The sequence below is a fragment of the Bos indicus genome, chromosome 25, assembly GCF_029378745.1.
Source record: "Bos indicus isolate NIAB-ARS_2022 breed Sahiwal x Tharparkar chromosome 25, NIAB-ARS_B.indTharparkar_mat_pri_1.0, whole genome shotgun sequence".
In the NCBI taxonomy this organism is placed as follows: Eukaryota; Metazoa; Chordata; class Mammalia; order Artiodactyla; family Bovidae; genus Bos; species Bos indicus.
Window position 1 is genome coordinate 40,924,113 of NC_091784.1, and position 22,253 is coordinate 40,946,365.

At 44.8% G+C, this 22,253-nt stretch overlaps 1 protein-coding gene across 1 annotated transcript in view; it reads right to left on the reverse strand.

Annotated features, from left to right (window-relative positions):
• SDK1 (sidekick cell adhesion molecule 1) overlaps positions 1–22,253 on the reverse strand; it is a 745,496-nt gene that overhangs the window by 382,432 nt on the left and 340,811 nt on the right. The window lies entirely within an intron of this gene.

A 22,253-nucleotide genomic window follows, 5' to 3' on the forward strand; every position in this document is an offset into this window, starting at 1 on the left:
AGGTCTCCAAGTTATTAGTGTTGGACACCCTAGGGAATCATAAGCAATGAAATACTCTTCCTTTACAGTAAATTACTTTCCTATAATTACAGTCTCTAAATTCAATATATGATCTATTACAATAATTAGAGAATCAATAAATTGGAAAGTAATTAAATATATTTTCTTTCATTCTTTAATTAATTTTCTAAATCTTATTTTAGAAGTTAGCACCTACAAAGGGTTAGAAATTTAGACAATAATTACATTGGATGCAATCATCTTTGCTTTTTGAATAACCTTAAATACAGAAGATGAATTAAAGGAAGAGAGAACAGTATACTCTGTGAGAGAAAGTTGGACTATAATTTCAGAGCACCATCATCATATCCTGGGTAAAGAGAACAAGAAATATGTAGAAATAAATAAAAGAAGATTTTTCATCACCACTGGATGGTCACATAGGTCTGAGAAGAGAGGGGATAGTCAAGGTCACACAGTGGAATGTGGACTCGCGCCAGGGCCACAGTGAACATCAAGTGTTAAGTGAGCCCCTCGGCAGAGAGAGGAGGGGAGGATGCGCAAAAGAGGACCACACTCCCTTCAGTCCAGTCCAATCACTCAGTTGTGTCCAACTCTTTCTGACCCCCCTGGACTGCAGCACACTCAGCTTCCCTGTCCATCACCAACTCCCGAAGCTTACTCAAACTCATGTCCATAGCATCGGTGATGCCATCCAACCATCTCATCCTCTGTCGTCCCCTTCTCCTCCCGCCTTCAATCTTTCCCAGCATCAGAGTCTTTTCCAGTGAGTCAGTTCTTCGCGTCAGGTAGCCAAAATATTGGAGTTTCAGCTTCAGCATCAGTCCTTCCAATGAATATTCAAGACTGATTTCCTTTAGGACTGACTGGCTGGATCTCCTTGTAGTCCAAGGGACTCTCAAGAGTCTTCTCCAACACCACAGTTCAAAAGCAGCAATTCTTCGGTGCTCAGATTTCTTGATAGTCCAACTCTCACATTCATACATGACCACTGGAAAAACCATAGCTTTGACTAGATGGACTTTTGTTGGCAAACTAACGTCTCTGCTTTTTAATATGCTATTTAGGTTGGTCACAGCTTTTCTTCCAAGGAGCAAGTGTCTTTTAATTTCATGGCTGTAGTCACCATCTGCAGTGATTTTGGAGCCCAAGAAAAGAAAGTCTGTCACTGTTTCCATTGTTTCCCCATCTATTTGCCATGAAGTGATGGGACCAGATGCCATCCATGATCTTTTTTTTCTGAATGTTGAGTTTTAAGCCAACTTTTTCACTCTCTTCTTTCATTTTCATCAAGAGGCTCTTTAGTTCTTCTTTGCTTTCTGCCATATGGGTGGTATCATCTGTGTATCTGAGGTCATTGATATTTCTCCTGGAAATCTTGATTCCAGTTTGTGCTTAATCCAGCCTGGCATTTCATCTGATGTACTCTGCATAGAAGTTAAATAAGCAGGGTGACAATATACTGCCTTGACGTACTCCTTTCCCGATTTGGAACCAGTCTGTTGTTCCATGTCCAGTTCTAACTGTTGCTTCTTGACCTGCATATGGATTTCTCAGGAGGCAGGTCAGGTGGCCTGGTATTCCCATCTGTTTAAGAATTTCAGCACTTCTACTACGATGAAGCTGTTTATAAAGATACAATGAGTTTGTTTGCTATTATCCTACTTTGACTTCATTGAGCATCCTGGATGGACAGGCTATTGTTCGTCAATAAATCTTAGATGTTTTCAGTCATTGTTTCTGCAAATATTTTTTTTCTCTTCTTTCTCTCTCTTTCTCTCATATTCCCACTATGCATATGTTGGTGTGTTTAATAGTCTCCCACATTTCTCTGAGCTCTCATTTTCTTCATTCTTTGTTCTTTCTGCTCTTTAGCTTGCATCAATTCAGTTCAGTCGCTCAGTCATGTTACTTTGTGACCCCATGGAATGCAACACGCAAGGCCTCCCTGTCCATCGCCAACTCCCAGAGTTTACTCAAACTCATTTCCATTGAGTCGGTGATGCCATCCAACCATCTCATCCTCTGTTGTTCCCTTCTCCTTCCACCTTCAATCTTTCCCAGCATCAGAGTCTTTTCCAATGAGTCAGTTCTTCACATCAGGTGGCCAAAATATTGGAGTTTCAGTTTCAGCATCAGTCCTTCCAATGAATATTCAGGACTGATTTCCTTTAGGATGGACTGGTTGGATCTCCTTGCAGTCCAAGGGACTCTCAAGAGTCTTCTCCAACACCACAGTTGAAAAGCAGCAATTCTTTGGTGCTCAGCTTTATAATCCAGCTCTCACATCTATACATGACCACTGGAAAAACCATAGCTTTGACTAGGACTAACAACAGGGAGGTCAAACAACAGGGAGGGAACACAGCCCCACACATCAATAGAAAATTGGAGATGTACTGGGTTGCCCAAAAAGTTCTTTTGGTTTTTAAGTAAAAATACAAGACATATTTTTCATTTTCACCAACAACTTTATTGAAGAGCATATTCACTGTTTTGTTCCATCAACTTTTCCCATTTTCCAAAATTCAAGCAACTTCATAATTCCATCTTCCCAAAACTTTTCCTTTTTTTTTTTTTTTTTTGAACAAAGAACTCTTCTGGTGCCTTCTATGGTCTTCTAGGGAATTGAAAATTTTTCCATGAAGAGGATTTTGTAAAGACTGAAATCAACGGACATCTGAAGGTGCAGTGTCTGGTGAACACAGCGGATGAATCGGAATTTCCCAGCCAGGTTGTAACAGCTTTTACCTCGTCATTGAAGAAACACGTGGTCTTGTGTTATCCTAATGGAAGATTCTGCATTTTCTGTTGACTAATTCTAGAGACTTTTTGTTGTGTGTTGCTTCAGTTGCTATAATTGGGAGCAGTATCTGTTGGAATTAATTGTTTGGTTTTCTGGAAGAAGATCATAATAAAGGACTCCATTCCAATCCCACCATATACACAAGATCGTCTTCTCTGGATGAAGATCAGCCTTTGGTATAGTTGGTGGTTCATTTTGCTTGTCCTATAACCGCTCTCATACCACACTGTTGTACAGTACCCAATTCTCATTGCTCATCACAATTTGTTTCTTAGAATGGAACGTTTTCATTAAGTAGAGAGTTGCATGTGGAAATAGAGTCAAGAGGTTTTTTTTTTAACTTGACTCCGGGCTTCCCCAGTGGCTCAGAGGTGAAGAATCTGCCTGCAAGGCAGGAGGTGCAGGCAGACCTGGGTTCGATCCCTGGATTGGGAAGATTCCCTGGAGAAGAAAATGGCAACCCACTCCAGGTGTCTTTGCCAGAATAATCCCATGGACAGAGGAACCTGGTGGCCTACAGCGCAGAGGGTCGCAGAGCCAGACACGACTGAGTGTGCACACATATGCACTATGGTGGAACCCCAATATCAAAGTGGTTAACACAGCTGAGCTGGTGCGAGTGATTCTCAGCACTTGATTTGGATATTTTGAGTATGTCAGTTATCTCTTGAGTGGTATAACACTGATTGCTCTCAGTTAATATGTTAATTTCATCACTATCAACTTTAACTGCTCTGCCCAATCATGGAGCATTGTCTAGAGAGAAATCTCTAGCACGAAACTTCGCAAACCACTTTTGACCTTTTGGATTGGTCACACACTTTTCCATACACTGCACAAATCTTTCTTTTCTGTTTGTTTCAGTTGCGTTTTACCTTTGTTGAAATGATAAAGCATAATATGATGAAAATGTTGCTTTTTCCCTCCCATCTTCAATATTAAAATATTAAAAATTTACCATAAGACTTTTTTAAACACATGCTGATATGATAACTGTCACAATACAATCTAACAAAATGTTTCAAATGAAGTTAAAGACAATTAAATGACATCTTACGAGGAAAAAAACTTTTAGGCCAACCCAATAATACTGTAAAGATGTCAGTTCTTTCCAAATTTAACTTATATTTTTAATGTAATTCTAGTCAAAATCTTTAAGAAAAAATTGTGAACATTCCACTGTGATTCTGAAACTCATCTGAATAAGAGGCAACACTACGACACAAAAAATTTAAGTAATTGAGGTAACTTGCAATAACAAATAGTCAAACATTTTCTTATGCAAAAAAGGCAATCAGTAAGAGGAAGGCAAGGTCATAAAACAACACAGATCAACAGACAGACCTTGATGCTTAGCTAGATGCAGGATCCACAAGTAGCATTACAAATTAGTGTGGGGTACGTTGCTAGTCATAAAAATAATAAATTCTCAATATCCTCCAGAAACAATGTATCTATATTAACGTATTATATAGGAAATATATTGTCATGTTAACGTAATACATAGTGGCATCTAAAACTTTATTTATATTTGTTCATTTAATTAAAAAAGACTACAGTAATAGAAAATAGGCAAATCACACACAGGCACATGACATACAACTGATGATGAGCAACTGAAAACACTAAAGGATCAGGACACTACTTTTGCCCATCGAATTGACATATAATTTAAATCTGCAAATACTCAGTGCCGGGGACATGGAAACAAGATACGTACACACTCTGAGAATGGGTGCATAAATTGATACAATTCTATAAAATAGGAGTATGCTTCACATTATATATCTATAATTTGGGTCAAAAGCCATAATGTTTTTATAATGCTTTACAGATGACATGATATGTATATGTGGCATGGCAAAAATATACCCTCTGATCCAGTAATTCCAATTCTAGATACTATTCTAGGATAACAAGAAATGAGACCAGGATTTATACTTTCATCATCACATCAGTTAAAATAACACAAAAATCGAGACGACATCATCAAAATGTATCCAAAGAAAAACAGTTAAATGATTTAGGGTAGATAAAATATCATTCAGTAAAACTAAAATATATTTTAAGCATATTTAATAACAAGAAATTCTCACTATTTAATGATCATTTAAGGCAAACAACAAAACTGAGAATACAGTATGATTACAAATGCACACACGTGTGGGCACATATATACACACACACATAAAAAGAAAAGAAGTCAGGGGAAGGAAATGTATCCAAATGTTAAGGGCATTACCCTGTTCTCCTTGTAGAGCTGGTAGGTTATTTTTTCTTGATACAGTGTTGTATTTTCTAGGTTGTCTATAAAGTTTTAGAATCAGAACTAATTTTTTAAGGAAAAAAGGAAATCAGAAATCATTTGGGGGTCTCTGAACAGAAATTACAATTGCAACTAAAGTTATTTATACAATCATTTATTTAACGTGTCTCCCCACTCGGGTAGAAGTTAGAGCAGGACCGAGAACAGTGGTGCTCACAGCTGTGGTCTGAGGGCCTGGCACGTTGCAGGGACGGAAAGAAATATGGATGGATGAATGAATGAGCAGAAAGAAAGGAGAGGGAGGCAGTGCAGGAGGGAGAGGAGCAGCCAGGCCTGGGTGAGCCTGGCAGGCAGGCAGCCCCTGCAGCCGCTAGCTTCTCAAGGACGTCCTTGCGGCACACACGCGACCCACCTTAGGACACATGCCAGACACCTGCTGAAAGAAGGAGTAAGCAGACGAACCGCGACTCACTGCTTAAGACAAGAACAAACACTAGGTGCAGACCCCGTTTTTCTCCTTCTCTGACACGCTCTGAACACCACTGACAGCAGACCTCACAGCAACGCACGCATCTGTATTGGTGTCGGGCAACCGAGGTCACGCGGGCCACGTCTGATAATAATCTATTTATTTCTCTTTAAAACATCAAACCACCAGAGCACATCTATCTTCTACTTCTTATTGTGAACGCTACTGCCTCCTTATATAGGTCCCTGAAAAGAGAAGAGGGCGTCTTATTGTTTGAGCTATCTCCAACGTTTGGCAGTTCTATGAAATTTCCACAGTCATGTAGGGGAGGTTGTCTATCTTAGGGCAAAACTGAGCCTGTGATTCATTTTCACTCCAAGGAATAGCCTGACCTCTTCATATCCAAAGACATTCTGATTTCACGGCATTTCTACTCTGTTATGTGATCATCATAAAACTTAAGAAAATTTGAGCCCTTTTGTTTTTTTTTTTGGCCCTCACAAGTCTGAAATTCAGAAATTTGTAATTGGTTTTCAAATACATCTGAATTTATTCATGTTGAAAGGTAATTCTCAGGTATGAAACATTAGTTTAATTGTCTGAGAGAAATTGGTGCACTTCCTGCTAAATGATAAGAAAATGAGAGAGGTGTTTTTCTATCATAAATTGAAGAAATTTTCTCCCAAGTAATCTTCCTTGAAGAACAAAATCATCTGACAAAGACAAACCATTATATTTGAGTATTTCTGGTGGGTCACACAGAGTCTTATAAAGAAATATGAGCCCAGTGAATTGCCTGTAAATGCAGACTAAAATACTAGTGTACTTTTTTCCCTGAAATGTTTTGAGACTACACATTAGAAAAGGTGTTACATAAATGCAAAGTATTACTTCCAAATTAAATTTTCTTGGAACTCAAAGACAAGTCATATGGGTTTTATTAATGTAAAGTTTATACGGGTCTTGCAATGGAGAGTGTAATCAACTTGAAAACATATTGGTACGTTATACGGGGTTAAAACTGAGGTGGAATCTTAACATGAAGACGTGCTCTCCTACTTTCTAAACAAGACTGACCGTGTGATGTTTGCTTGGTGATTTATCTGTAAAGTTACACAATGATCACATAATCCAATATCAGTAGAACTGCTCCACGCAAGATTTATTGGATTTCTCTTTATCCTAAATGCCAGCAAAAGACACAGGCGATTCAGTGGGCTTACTTTTTCATTTACTATGTGTAAAATCTGGAAGGGAAACCATGTGAGAATTATTATTAAAAAAATAAACGCTTGCCACTATCATTGAACGGCAACAGTAAGCTTCAAGTGGATTACTATAATTGTGACAAAAAAAAAATCTATTTACTCACAGCCCTCAGAAAATTATAGTTACAATAAAAAGATCAATATTGTATGATGCTTGGGACATAAGCATAACATGCCATTTAATTCTGGCTTCGTGACACTCACACTGGAAGTCCATCCAGCCAGTGTTGGCTGTAATGCTGGAGTCGTGGCGAGAACACCGACCACTGCTCTGACCGTACCCAAGCTGTCTGTCCCAGCTGTCATTCCCTGTCTCTTCCAAAGGTTAGATCTGCTATGGGTTATAAACCGTAAATCTCATCTCAAAGCGTAATTGCCACTGGGTGCTTCTCCAAGGCAATATTCTAAGAAATGGATGGATATATTTGCAAAAGCATTTGGCAAAAATATTTTGTAGCTTAACTCAAATACAAAATATTCATTTCCACGCAGATGATCAAAACAAGTATTTCTAAACTGAAAATGTTTTTGTTTGCAATAGAAACACATGTTCTGGATGTCAAAACATTTCTAAATAAAATATGATTTTTACAAAAGGTATTTAATTTGACAAATATGTGCCTGTGGACACATAGACTCAAAGTAAAATAAAATTACATATGGATTCATCAGAAATAAAAACAATAACTTCCAATTGTTTGTTTATTCCATGGAAGAGACTGAGCAAAAGTTTTATATGTATCATCTCATTTAATCCTTGTCATTATCATTAAATGAGAAACAGAGAAGACACTTGAGGCCTAGAGAAGTAATGTGTCCAGTTTCACAATAGTAAAAGACTGTAATATTGGTTTTCACTGAGGCACAAGCAAGAACAACAACCGTAAAAATGTTTTAAAGGAAAGGAGCTCCGGGAGCAGCCCAGCAGCTCAGCGAAGTCTGTAAGGAAGCCTGCCCTCCATCGTTCTGTGGCTGCAAGGGAAGCTGGGAAACGGAGGGCCGGCAGGACCACCACTTTTTTAGAGGAGGGGCTGCAAACACGCTCTGCACAGCGCCGGGCAGTGAACAGCTCAGGGTCTGCTGCCATGTGGTCTCTGTCACAGCTACCCAACTCCTCTGCCCACGCAGACGGAAAACGACCACAGACAACACACAAATGAATAGCCTGCTATATTCCAATAAAACCTTATTTACAGAAACCCCGAACTGGAGAGGGGGGCGGGCGGTGGTCGGGGGGCACGGATTTGCCTTTGGCAGCTGTAGGTTGCTGACCTGTCTTAGAGAATCAGGATTCAGGTCAGGAACGGGAAGCACAGAGCGCCACCATCTTGAACAAAGCCACGGTCCCGGTGCGAAAGCTGGCCACGAGCAGCGCATACCGAGAACAGAGCGAAGGCTCAGTCTAGGCCCAGAAGGTGCCACAGGCGGTGCACTCAACCACTGTTTGCTGTGTGTGTTTTTTTAGCTTGTTTTCTTTACTTTTTTAAAAAACCACTGTGATTTTTATCATTTTATCTCCAACAAGATCACCTTAGAATCCCAGAAAATGAACACTGAAAGGTACTTTGCATATTATCTGCAATGTCCTGCCTGCAAAGATTCTAGAAGAGGAAACTGAGGTCTGAAAAGCTAGGTTGAGGCAGGAGGCAGATGGGTCCCCCACCCCCATCCCCTGGCCCCAGTAAAGCAATTGGAGATTCATTCTCTATTGACTGAAACTCCAAGACAAAATAGCAGGGCAATGAAGGGAGGAGGCTGTGTCCTGCTCAGATCAGTTATTTCTCATTCCTGAAGTGAGACCTCCCAAACCACACATGTGCAGAAAGGTTTCTTGTAATCAAAGGGGAGTTATGTTAAGGGATGTTGACCTCCCATTTACCTCTTCGGTAGGATCCACCTTGGCTGAGAGATGAGTGTGTACACATGGGAGGATCCTGAGATATACCATGTTCGGCCTGTGAACCAGGCAAACCAGAACGATGGGCCAAAGTGAAGTGCAAGTGCAAGTCGCTCGGTGGTGTCCGACACTTGCGACCCCATGGACTGTATAGTCCAGGCTAGAATACTGGAGTGGGTTGCCATGCCCTCCTCCAGGGGCTCTTTCCAACCCAGGGATCGAACCCAGGTCTCCCACATTACAGGCGGATTTGTCACCCTCTGAGCCACCATGGAAGCCCAGAGGAAACCAGGAAGAAATGCCCCATGTAAGTGATTTAACCTGCCACAAGGGGGCGACTCGGTGATTCTCTCGCTCCGAGTCCACCCGTGTGCCTATCCACATGTACTGTACTCTTTTTCCTCTTAATAAACACATAACTTGCTTCACTACTTTCCATCTTTGTGGAAATTCTTTTCTGCAAAGCCAAAGGGCTAGGGTCCTTGTCACTGACCACTGGTCTGATGGCTGGGATCTGGTGCTCTTACCACTGTGAGCCAGCCCAGTCTCTGGCCGGGAACCCGAGGCTGGCTCCAAGCCGTCTCAGGCCAAGGCTGCCCGAGATCAAAGTGACCTTCTAGAAGTCGCACCCCAAGTTAGGGGCAGAGATGAAACCTGTCCCCGGACTCCCCTGTCCACCATCATGACCGCTCCTGCTTCTAAGAACACCGACAACGGCAGTGGCAAAGCGGGCATCGCAGAGCGCCGAGGACCCACTTTACGCTACGTGCCTCGCTTGTCCTTCGCGAGACCCTTCAGGAGGGGTCTGCCCTGTCACTGCTCAGTCCCTGTTCTGCAGCAAGAGCTGAAGCCCAAAGATTAACCGGCCTGCCAAAGGTCACACAGCCAGGAACCGGTGGGGCCAGATTGAGAGTCCAGGTCTGATTCTCAAACCACCGGGCTGAACCAACTGCGGTCTCCTGTGAGCCATGTCGCCCTCCAGGACGTTGCAGAGGCGTGTAAAGTGCCTAAGAAGCACTTAGGAAGCCTCGGCTGTCCTGAAGTAGTAATAACACGGTAGCTCTGTGTACACAGCGCTCAGAGGGGTTAGGAATTGGCTGCACCATCACTGCGCTGATGGTCCTAAAGCTCTAATGCATCCACCGCCCTGAGTGGTTAAAACAGTTTCTGGAGCAGCTTCCCTCCCGAAATCCTCTAACTTTTGGGAGTAAAACCTTTCCTGACAATCTGTGAAGCTGCCACAGCTCCCCTTCACTCCCCCGCTCTAAGCGCTTACGACGCATGTGCTGACTCCAGGCCACAGAAGGAAGAGGTGGTCGCCGCAGAGCATCTGAAACCAGAAAACCTCACTGCAAACATCTCAATCTTGTAAAACAGCCCAAGTGTCCATTTGATGCGTTGTGTGTAATTGCATATTTAGATTTACAAAAACTGCCAGACTGTTCCTATACTGAGTGGCTGTACCATTTTACATCCCCACCCGCTATGTACGGATGAGTGATGGAAGTGTCCCCCCTCCGCCCCACCAAGTGCTTTGATCAGTCTGAGGAAGTTCAAAGTTCCCCTCTCTGTGACAGCTGTTGTCTGGCTCCCTGTGCCTCCTCTGCCCGACCGGGGCCTGCTTCACCCACACCCCACTCCCCTGACGGACCTTCCTGCTTACTTGACCCAGGCCCCAGCTAGTGACTGCTCTTATCAAAGCGGTGGTGAGGGGCCTGCCCCTCTAACTAGTTTTCGTGGTAACTAATGAGCCCACCTGGCCTCACTTCCCCTATAACTGGTAATCTCCTCCCCCCGGGAGCAAAGCCTGCCCGCAGGTACTGTCCTGCCAACACGGCGGGCTGTCACCCCAGGACCTTGCCTCCGACACGTAAGTTCCCCCATCCATTACACCGTTGGTTGTCTCTGTTGCTGACTGCAGGCTCTTCCCTTGCTCTCAAAGCTGGGTGATAAAGGCCAGGTAGCCTCTTGTGTGCAGCCCAACAACCAGTGGACCAGCCAGGAGACCAAGGAAAATCCCGTGAATGCAGAGATGTCGGGAAATTCAGGATGGGGAATAGGAAGCCGCAGGGGCTGTCCACTAGCAGGCAGGGCCCAGAAGTTGCGAGTGTGAGCCTGGGCGGCTCTCCACTAACACGTGGGGCCCACAGGTTTCCAGGGGTGATCTTGAAAATGTGTGTGTATTGTGGGTAGAAAGCCCAAGGTGGCTGCTCACAGGATGCTGGGCTTTGTGGTGACTGTCCTTGATAACGGTGGCTGCCAAGACGTCTTGCAAACAACGGCCTCTAACATCTCTGCTACTGTATCAGAGTGAGCCTTCTGTAACTGACTAGCTAGCTTTCTAGAAGGAATTGGGATTTCTCTTGTGCCTTTGAGATTAAATGAACTACCTGGTCTCTATGCAAATTTAATCTTACATGATCTCTAAGAGTAAAGGAGAAGAAAAGAGCTTTTAGGTAAACTCTTAATAATTTTAGGTAATCCCTAGAAGTAATTATGTTTTGGGAATGCCTATCTAAAATAGTCTCTCTTAGATTTTGGTAACTTGAAACTAAATTTGAAAGTGTAATAGGGAAGAACCTTTTGTATTCTCTTCCAAAGGGAAAGTGAACGTGGCTCAGTCCTGTCCAACTCTTTGCAACCCAGGCCAGATTCTCCAGGCAAAAACACTGGAGTGGGTAGCCTTTCCCTTCTCCAGGTGATCTTCCCAACCTAGAAATTGAACCGGGGTCTCCTGAATTGCATTCATCTCTAAAGGTATGTTGCCTATAAGCTTAAATTATACATAATGGTCATCTCTGGGAACCCTGCTTCCCAGGGAATGAGCATTAAGCTAAAATACCTGTGCTTATCTCACAGGAAACCTCGCAACTAGGCCCACTTGTGAGTGGCTGCAGAAGGAGGAAATTCACGACCTGTCCAGAGGCTGATGGGAACCAGGAAGTGTTTGACTTTACTCCCTCCCCTTTTAGCACAGAAGGAGCCTGAATCTAACTCAGGCAAGACGGTTCTTTGGGGCACAGGCTGACCATCTTCTCAGTCTGCTGGCTTTCTGAATGAAGTCATTATTCCTTGCCCCAACAACTTGTTTCTAGATTACCAGCCTGCCATGTGGTGAGCGGTATGAGCTTGGACTCGGTGACACAAGAAGAGAATTCATGGGCCATTTCAAACAGGACAAAATGCTGGGATATTAGTTGCTGGGTGTGGGTCTAAGTTTATCTACTTTTGCCTGCTCAGGAGAGGAAGAGTAAAGCATTGCATTTTCCACTTGGAAATGCACAATTTCTTGCTTCTTGGATTTTGCCAGACGTTAAGGTTTTCAAGGGTTAAGATTATAATCAGTTATAATTTTTGCACCCATGTTTCTTTATTGGTTATATCGTGATCAGGTGTTTAACTGTGCCTTTTTAAGTTTTTTTTGTCATTTATAGACAGTTTTTGTTTTCTTCTGATTCTTTTGCAAAAGTGCTTCATCTTCAAGAAGATTCATAGGAAGGATGTTTTAACAAGTACAGATCTCTGGTAAACTTCAGATCATACTGCTGACCTAGGTAAGTAGAATTCTAATGGAAAACCCAATGGCTTCATAAAAAGTTAACAAAAGGATTGGTTACTGAGAGAACTGGTGAATGTGGTTATAATGTTCATGGGTTTTGTCTGGAATGTTACTGGTTTTCATCTGTGTTTTTATGGGGAAGCCCTTCCCCTCAGGTTAGTTATGACTTACAGCAATTTTATAAACTACATGTGGATTGAACTGAAGCATTTTTATTTTCTCTCTGTCTGGTCTCCAGAAACTGAGACTCGTGGGTTCTGAGCCACCTTAGCAGGGAATGGGAAAGACTGTCTCCCGTCTTGTGCAGGAATCTGATTATTTTTGGGACCTCTAAAAGAGAGAAATCCAGAGGTGGGGCCTGGTGACTGGCCTTTGGCATGGCTTTCCTGACCTGGAGAGGCGTTTTGGGAATCCAGTCTGCCACTCCTTCTGAGGAGCTCCATCACAGCCAATTTGGAGGAGCCCGGTCCCACCACTTCATGGGAAATAGATGGGGAAACAGTGTCAGACTTTATTTTTCTGGGCTCCAAAATCACTACAGATGGTGACTGCAGCCATGAAATTAAAAGACGCTTACTCCTTGGAAGGAAAGTTATGACCAACCTAGATAGCATATTCAAAAGCAGAGACATTACTTTGCTAACAAAGGTTCGTCTAGTCAAGGCTATGGTTTTTCCTGTGGTCATGTATGGATGTGAGAGTTGGACTGTGAAGAAGGCTGAGCGCCAAAGAATTTATGCTTTTGAACTGTGGTGTTTTTTTTTTTTTTTTTCAATTTTAATTTAAAAAAATTATACATGTGTTCCCCATCCTGAACCCTCCTCCCTCCTCGCTCCCCATACCATCCCTCTGGGTCGTCCCAGTGCACCAGCCCCAAGCATCCAGCATCGTGCATTGAACCTGGACTGGCATCTCGTTTCATACATGACATTTCACATGTTTCAATGCCATTCTCCCAAATCTTCCCACTCTCTCCCTCTCCCACAGAGTCCATAAGCCTGTTCTATACATCAGTGTCTCTTTTGCTGTCTCGTATACAGGGTTATCGTTACCATCTTTCTAAATTCCATATATATGCGTTAGTATACTGTATTGGTGTTTGTCCTTCTGGCTTACTTCACTCTGTATAATAGGCTGAACTGTGGTGTTGGAGAAGACCCTTGACAGTCCCTTGGACTGCAAGGAGATCCAACCAGTCCATTCTGAAGGAGATCAGCCCTGGGATTTCTTTGGAAGGAATGATGCTAAAGCTGAAACTCCAATACTTTGGCCACCTCATGTGAAAAGTTGATTCATTGGAAGAGACTCTGATGCTGGGAGGGATTGGGGGCAGGAGGAGAAGGGGACGACAGAGGATGAGATGGCTGGATGGCATCACTGACTCGATGGACGTGAGTCTGAGTGAACTCCGGGAGTTGGTGCTAGACAGGGAGGCCTGGCGTGCTACAATTCATGGGGTCGCAAAGAGTCAGACATGACTGAGTGACTGATCTGATCTGATCTTATGACCAATCAACCAGACTTTTTTGACAAACAAATTCATCTTGCTTTGGCTGTGTTTGGTGGAGGTGCATGTAGTTTTATAACAGTATTATGTTTCAGTGGATGTTAAACTCTAGCTTTGTTCATTGAGGTCTGTATTTATGAAAGTTACTGTGTTAGCCATACTTTGGCCTAGATGTGCTGGTCGGAAAGAAAATTATCTAGTGAAACTGTCGGTATAACTACTCATGAAGTGTGACACTGCTTGCTTTAAGTCTGCTGCTAAAAGCAAACGTATGGCGCTTGTGTGACAATGGGCACAAGGATCAAATGCACAGCCTATAAAGTGCTTCCTCATTAACAAACCCTGAGATTTGATTCGTTTTCTCTCAACGTGAAGGACTAAGCAAACTATAACGAAGGCCTAGCAATCAGGGGACGTGGCAGAACCTGGGGCAGTGGAGCTAAAGGGGGAGGACACGGCCTTTGAGGACATGCGTGCGCCGGCCAGAACCAGCGAGGTCCTGGGCGGCAGAACACCCTACCTCCAGTAGACCCGCAGCCTCATCACAGGCTCCTTGTAACGCATGAGCATCTAAATGCCACACCCACCAGCGCCATGGCACCTCCAGGCCAAACATAAGAGGCCCCCAAAGCGGTGATGGCCCAGTTTCTGGAAATCCCCTCCCTTTCCCCAAAACAGTGAGGACAGCCCTCCCACTCATCAGCCTAAGAAGTTACCCAGCCTGTGAAAACTGATCGCCCCAGAGCTTGCCCTCCGAGGTGGCCCATGCTCAGCCTGCAGACTTCTTCTCCCTTGAGTGCTCTTGAGGTCTGAGATGACCCCTGCCCTGGGGCCGCCCTCACCCTCTGAGATGGCCCACGTTCTGTCTGTGGAATATGTCTCTCTCTAAAGAAATCCATACCTTACGTATCACTTTCTCCCTCAGTTCTTTCTGTGATGAGACAGAAAAAGCCTGAGTTTCACCGAGTCCCGAGACCAGGCGTGTCACCTCAATTCAGAGAGTGGGTTCACGTCCAATAACAGTCCGGCCTGAGCAGTGTAGGTGGGAGCCAGCACCCAGCAATGAGGGACAGGTATTTTAATCATCAGTGCTTTCTATTGAAAAGTTTGCGATCAGAAGGGGAAATGATGGGAAAACCCATGTATTCAGGTATGGGGAGGTCATTCTGGCTTATCCATGGCTTAAATTTTAGTGAGTAGAGCGGCCTGCTTTGTGGTCCTTCAGATGTGCAGTGTACATCTGCTTTGGCCACTGAGAAAGGGAATACATTTAAGTCAAGATGGAGTAGCTGTGATTCAGACATCCAAGGTAAAACTGGTGGCCACTGTGTATGTGATTTTGGACACGTCCTTGTATTACTGAAAACGGGAGTCTTCTAAATTGTACTGCAGACCAGGACAGAAGCCAGTGGTGGGTGTGCCATTCTCTCTGAATGCTTGTATTTTGCCCAGTTGTCACCATCTCCCGTGACGGCCAGTCAGGTGTCTCCCCTCGCGTCCCTAGTCCGAGGGAGGAGACCTATCTGAGCACCAGCGTCGGCTTCACTGCGAGATGAGCACAGCTGCTGCATCCACAGTGAGATGCTGCCGTCCTCCTCCGGGTTTCCTCCCCAGCAACTTCCTCTGGCTACTGTGACTACGGGGGGACTACTGCCCAGGGAAGGAAAGGCTTGCCTCATCTTCCCATCCTATCTCCTGGACGTGCTCAAACTCATGTCCATCGAGTTGGGATGCTATCCAACCATCTCATCCTCTGCTGCCCCCGTCTCCTCCTGCCTTTTATCTTTTCCCAGCATCAGGGTCTTTTCCAATGAGTTGGCTCTTCCCATCAGGTGGCCAGAGTATTGGAGCTCCAGCATCAGCTGACTCTTGACTCGGCCAATGGAATGTTTCTTTTAGAGCCAGGGTCTGCCCTTCCCCGTGGGGGTGGCCTGGTCGCGCCTTCCCCAGGGATAAGGTGGAAGAGGGGCAGAGCAAGATTGTAAGGGTGGTTCAGGGTATGGAGCGGGGGGCGTATGTGGTCAGGTCACTCAGATGACTGTTTTCTGGCTCCCTGTACCTCCTCTGCCCGACCGGGGCCTGCTTCACCCACACCTTGCTCCCCTGACTGACCTTCCTGCTTACTTGATCCAGGCCCCAGCTAATGAATGTTCTTAGCACAAGGCGGGTGAGGGGCCTGCCCTCTACCGGGTTCCCTGGCAATTACTGAGCCCACCTGACATCAGTTCCCCTAGGACTGGTAACCTCCCCTTCCCCTTGCAGTGATGACACCTGCCGTGTCCTGCCTGCCATCAGCCACACAGTGGGGTGTCGCCCCAGGACTTTGCTTCAGACAGGTAGGCTCCCCTATTCATTCTGCCATGGGGGCTCTGTTGCTGACTCTGGGCTCTCTCTTGGGTCTTAAGCTGGCCCAGTGCAGGCCTCGTAGGCCTGTGGGGTGCGGCCCAACACCCTCTATTCCTAGTTGGCTGACAGTTTTTACCAGAGATAGGAGTTGGATTCTGCCAAGCCTTCTTTCTGCGTAATTTGATTTTTTCTTCTTCTTTAGCTTATTGAGAAAGATGGACTACATAGACTGATTTTCAAATGTTAATACTTGGAATAAATCCTAGTCATGATATATAATTTTTTATACATTACTTGAATTGATTTGCTAATATTTTAGTGAAGAATTTTTATGACTAAATGTATTAAAGATTGGTATACAGTGTTATTTTCTTTTAAATACTGTATTTGATGTTGGTATCAAAGTAATACTATCCTCATAAAAAGAACTGGGCTTTTCTTTAATGTTCCATCATATATGGTTTTCTGTTGTTTTACTTTCAGCCCACCCCTGTCATTGCATTTAAAGTCACTTTCTTGTAGCCAGCACAGTTGGATCCTGTTTCTATTATTCACTCTACAGATCTACATCTTAGATCGTGTGTGCATCCTAAGTCGCTTCAGTCATGTCTGACTCTTTGCAACCCTATGGACTGTAGCTGGCCAGGCTCCTCTGTCCATGGGATTCTCCAGGCAAGAATACTGAGTGGGCTGCCACTCCTTCTCCAGGGGATCTTCCTGGCCCAGGGATCGAACCTGCATCTTTCAAGTCTCCTGCATTGGCAGGCAGGTTCTTTACCACCTGGGAAGCCATGTCTTAGATCACTTACATTTAATATAATTATTGATATATTAGGGCTTAAATTTGCCATTTTATTTTTCTGTTTCTTTCATCTGTTACTCTATTTCACTTTTCTTATCTCCCTGTGGGTTATTGAAACATTTCTTAGGAATATAGTGATTTATTTCTAGTGTTTTTCAGTATCCTGAATGGTTTCCTTACAGGCTGATGTAGGTACTATATGCATATATACGACTTACCACTCTAAAGTTTAGAAAACTTACTTCCATTTAGATCCCTTTACCTTCCCCACTTTTAAAGACAAGTTGTTTGAACTATTTCCCCTGCATATACTGAGCACCATTTCAGACGATGCTATAGTGTCTGCTTCAACCATCAAGTACGATTTAAGACAGCCAAGAGAAGCAGAATAGTCTATCAAATTCCCTCCTTTTTCTATGCACTCCAGTGTTCCTTCCTTTCTGAAGTTCTAAGCTTTCTTTCTGTCATATTCTGTTTAGAGAATTGCCTTTAGCTGCACTTCTATCAACAAATTGTCTTAGTTTTTCATCACCTGAGTATGTCTTGATTTCCCTTTCTTCTGACGGATGTTTCCACCAGACACAAAATCTCCTGTTGACAGTTCTTTTCTTTCAGTACTTAAAAATGTTAGGCCAATTCCTTCAACACCCCACAGTTTCAGATGACTGCTGTCATTCGAATGCATGTTCCCCTGTAAGTAATGTGTCATTTCTGACTACTTTCAAGACCTTTTCTTTAGTGTTCAGAAGTTTAATTACGACATGTCCAAGTGTGCTTTTCTTTGCATTTATCTGATTTGGGGTTTACTCAGTTTTTTAGGTTGATGTTTTCGGCCCAATTTGGGATGTTTTCAGACATGATGTTTTCCAACCCTTTTCAGCCCCACCTTCATTCTCCTCTCCTCCTGAGCCCTGACGATATGACTGTTGGCTCCTGTCCCTGCTTACAGGTCCCTGTGGCTCTCTGCTCCTCCCCACTGCCCCGCCCCATTCTACAAGCTCACTGATTCAGTCCTGCCCTCTCTGTTGCCACCAAGTCCATCCAGTGAGTTATTTGTTTTGGTCATCATTTCTCTGTTCTTTCATTTCCATTTTGGGCCTTTGCTTTTGTTTCAACTTACTTGCTAAGCTTTCGTAGTTTTCTATCTTATTCCATTTATTTGAGGAGAGTTAATAACTCCTTGTTAAAGTACTTCTGTGACTGGCCCCTTTACAATCTTTACAGGTAATTCCAAAATCTGATTTATCTCTGGGTTCGTGTCTCCTGACTGACTTTTCTCACTCAAGTTGTGATTTTCCTGGTTCTTAGTATGATAAGTCATCTTAAATTATGTCCTAGACACTTTGGATAGTACATAAGACTTTGCATCCCACGTAATTTTCATTTTAGCATGCAGTTCCATGACTGACACATACATTTGGCTTTGCACTGCTGCCCCCAACTCTACTCTGGCAAAGGCGGTGGGGCAGGGGGGGGGCGCTCTGACTCCCACGAGCTCTTTTCCTGAGTGAGAGTGAAGGTCAGCTCCACTGTGTGCCCCCTCCCACAGCCTCCAGGAGCGGGAGGTGGGGGCGACTGCTTTGTTTCTGCAGGATGGGCTGAAGCTCCCCTCCTTCAGGGCCCAGATGGAACAAGTGCTGAGGGTGCCCGGGCCCACCCCTACCGGCTCCTTAGGGTCTCGTGGCTGCTGAGTTAAGGGCACTCTGGGCTCCGGGATGGACAGCACTCTGGTGGGGAGGGCTCAGAACACCACTTGTGTCTTCTGGGTGGAGGATGGAGGATCAGCTCCCGCTCAGTCCTGCCAACACCACCCAACACGCAGACGTGAGCACAAGCCTGCTTGGGTGGGGTGGGGCTTGAGCTGAAACATCAACTTTCCCAGGAAGAGGAGCTGGTGGAGGGAACATTTTTCCTGTTGCTGTCTGGCTAGAGTAGAGGAGGGTTACCACAAGGGTAATACCTGTGGAGACTCCTCCCAGTCCTCTGGGGAGAAGGAAAAGTCTTCCTCGGGGGTTGGGGGGGTGTGTGTGTCTGTGTGCGTGTGTGTGTTGCTGGTTCAGGTAAGAATTTCTGCAGCTCCTCGTCCGGGACACACGGTGACAATGAGGAAGCTCGGGGAGCGCACCAGCCCTGGATCCTTAAGTGCCCAGTCCCCAGCAGGGCTGGCCCCTCTCCCACCCTCAGACGCCCTGGGTGCCTTTGCGGTGCCACGGGCGGGGAGCTTCAGTTCTGAGGGGAGGGCCTGGGAGCGGGGGCGCTCCTCCATCTTGGCAGAGCCTGAGGTCAGTGAATACTCCCTGGATTGCTACTGTGAGCAGGCACGGGCGGGTTTCCTGTCCCCACCAAGCCCCCTGAATCGCAATGAACAGACGACACGGAAATCACGATGACTGTTTATGATGAGCACTCCTTTAGGGCATGTCAAAGTCCACCTAACTCTCCACAGAAATCCTATCTGATTCTTCCAGCCTGACACTGTTTTTAACTGAGCTCAAAGGCACACTGCTCTTAAAAATAAGAGCGCAAACAATCATTTGTTTATGAGCAGGTATCTGGCCAGTGCAGAGCGTGGGCTGGGCCTGTTGCAGGTCTTAGGAAAGCACAGGGAACAGAACAAGGAGCAGCCTCGCCCTCACACGGCTCACGTGCTACTGGGGGAGGCAACTCAACCTCCACCAGCAGGCGGAGGAAGCCTGAAAACCTGCGGCCCTTCGCTCGCTCAGCCGCTCAGTGTCAGTCCCTGCCAGCTAGCGCCGGCCTGAGGCGGGCTGCTCTCATCCTCAGGTTTGCCGCTAGGTCTAGACAGGTCCCGGACGCCTGGTTCCGGGTCGTCTTCCGCTGCGGGAAGAGAGCGGGCTGCAGTGCAGCGGGCAGCGCTACGGAGCTGAGGACTCGGGGGAGGAGACAGGCGCAGAGGCCGGGGCAGTCGCTGATGCTGGAGGCGAGAGCGTGCAGTGTGCACAGGGTCAGGGCGCTCACTGCAGCAGGCGCGTGAACGCTGGCCCTCACGGCCCAGAGCACACACGTGCCTTGGCGGGAGCACTGCCCTCGCTTCTGTTTCAATCTCAGTACAACCGTGCATGATTTATGGCCGCTTCATCATGAAGAAGCCTCCTCCCCTCTGGAAATGTTAATTTACAAATCACAGAAACTGCTGCTTTCATGAGAAGCGGTTGCGGCACTGTTGAAAAAGTATGAGAATCATGACAAGGTTTGTGTTCCGGCTCTGCTGTTCAGTGGGCCCTGGGGCAGGATCCTTCCTTTCTGGTGACTCAATTATGGCACCTGGGAGGCGAGGACCATCCTATCTACCTGGTCTGTCATTGCATGGAGCTGTAGTGAAAGCTGCAGCAGGTCTATGAATTTTGTTTAGTAATTTTTAGCATCGTAATCTTCAAGTGATCTGACAGGCAGGTCCTCTAAAATTCTACTAATCAAACGATTACCTTAACTGCTCTAAGGCTATTTACAGTCTGTTCTTACCCCATTTAGTCTGTCATAGTCTCACCGGCAGAGACGTGAACACGTTTGACGGCGCAAGGCTCCCAGTGTCCACACTTGTGGTATTAGGTAATATACAGTGTGTGGACTGCTACACTTCCTAAAAGGAAATATTTAAAACTCTGAATTCCAAAATACATCTGGTCTCCAGGGGTTCAGAAAAAAGCCTGTGGACCTCAAGTGAAGGGAGGAAAGATGTCTTTGGGACATAACGCCCATGACTTTGACTTATTCATTCAACAAACCATCTGCTATGTTTGCCACGTCTTAGGCTCTGACCACAGAGTCGCCAAGAGAGGGACACGACTGAACGACTGTACTGACAGGCTCTGTTACAGATACTTCGGGTGCAGCATAGAAAAAGCAAAACAGTATTTTCAGATATCATTATTCTAACGATAAAAGTCATACCTAGACATTATGAATAAGTAAAATATGTTAAGTCATTAAAGGAAAAACTGGACAACTAGACAAATGCTTTGAAAAATAGGCATTTCCTCATGAATCTGAGAACATGCCTACCTTTTTGACTCAGCCATTCCTTGGCAAAACTCAACAGTCATGTGTGCAGGAATACCAGGGAATATGTATAAGGATGGCTTATAATAGTCTAAAAAGGAGACAATTTAAAAATCTATTACTACTAAAATGGATAAACAGACCGTGCTGTGTGCAGACAATGGAAAATTAGAAGGTAATGAAAATGAACATTTACTTTCTAGAACAAGCATGAATTTCATAATATGTTGTGTGAAAGAGGTCAGAACACAAAAAGAATAAGATTTCATTTAGTCTAAAGCCTAAATTATTGTACTTGGGGGTACACCTATTAACGATATTAATTATTACAAATTAGAAAGAATCACAAACTGGCTTACATACTTATGAGTCAGGATAGCTGCTCCCTTTAAGAGAAGAGAAGGGGTAGGATGGGCGACAGGCAAACCTAAGCTTCTCAGAGGCCGCCGTGTATTTGCTGGCATTGTTCCTGCAGGGATTCCCCCTGCAGGAGTAACAGTCAGCTCCACAGCTCTGTTCTGAAGCTGGTCTGAGATTGTAAATAATAACAGATTCATGGGAAGATGCACATACAGTAAAGCCTCTGGCCCGCTTCACCCAGTCTCCCCCACAGGCAGTCTTATATAATTATCGCACGATTTCAAGACCAGAGTAGCCACTGGCACAGCCTGTAGACTGTATTTAGACTTTCCAGGTTTTATGCAAGTTTAGCGTGCATACATCACTTGTGCCACCACCACCACCACCAAGACACACAGCGGTTCCATCACCACGGAGGGCCTTGTGCTAACCTTCCACACGCACACCCACCCCTCGGCCCTCCAAACTCTCCTGGAGCTGCAACTCCAGACAACTACTGGCTTTCTCCATCTCCACAGCTGTGCCATGTTGGAAACATCACAGAAACGAAACCATACAGTACAGAACCTTTGGAGACTGGATATGTTTCACTTGGCATAATGTCCTTGAGATCCACTCAGGTTGCTGCCTGTATACATAGCTCATTCCTTTCCTTTTCATTGCTGAGTTATATTCCACCGTTATGGTGGACCACAGTTGCTTTAATCATTCACCTCCTGAAGGACAACTCATTTTGATTCTGACTTTTGGCTGATTACAAAGAAGTGTCTACAACTTGGCTATTACAAATAAAGCTGCAGTTTCTGTTTGTATACACATTTTTGCTTGAACACAGGCATTCAGTTCTCCAGAGTAAGTGCCCAAGTGCCTGTGATAAGTTTGTTTTTTCTGTTTTTTTTTTTTTTTTTTTCTGAGTGGCTGTGTCAGTTTAC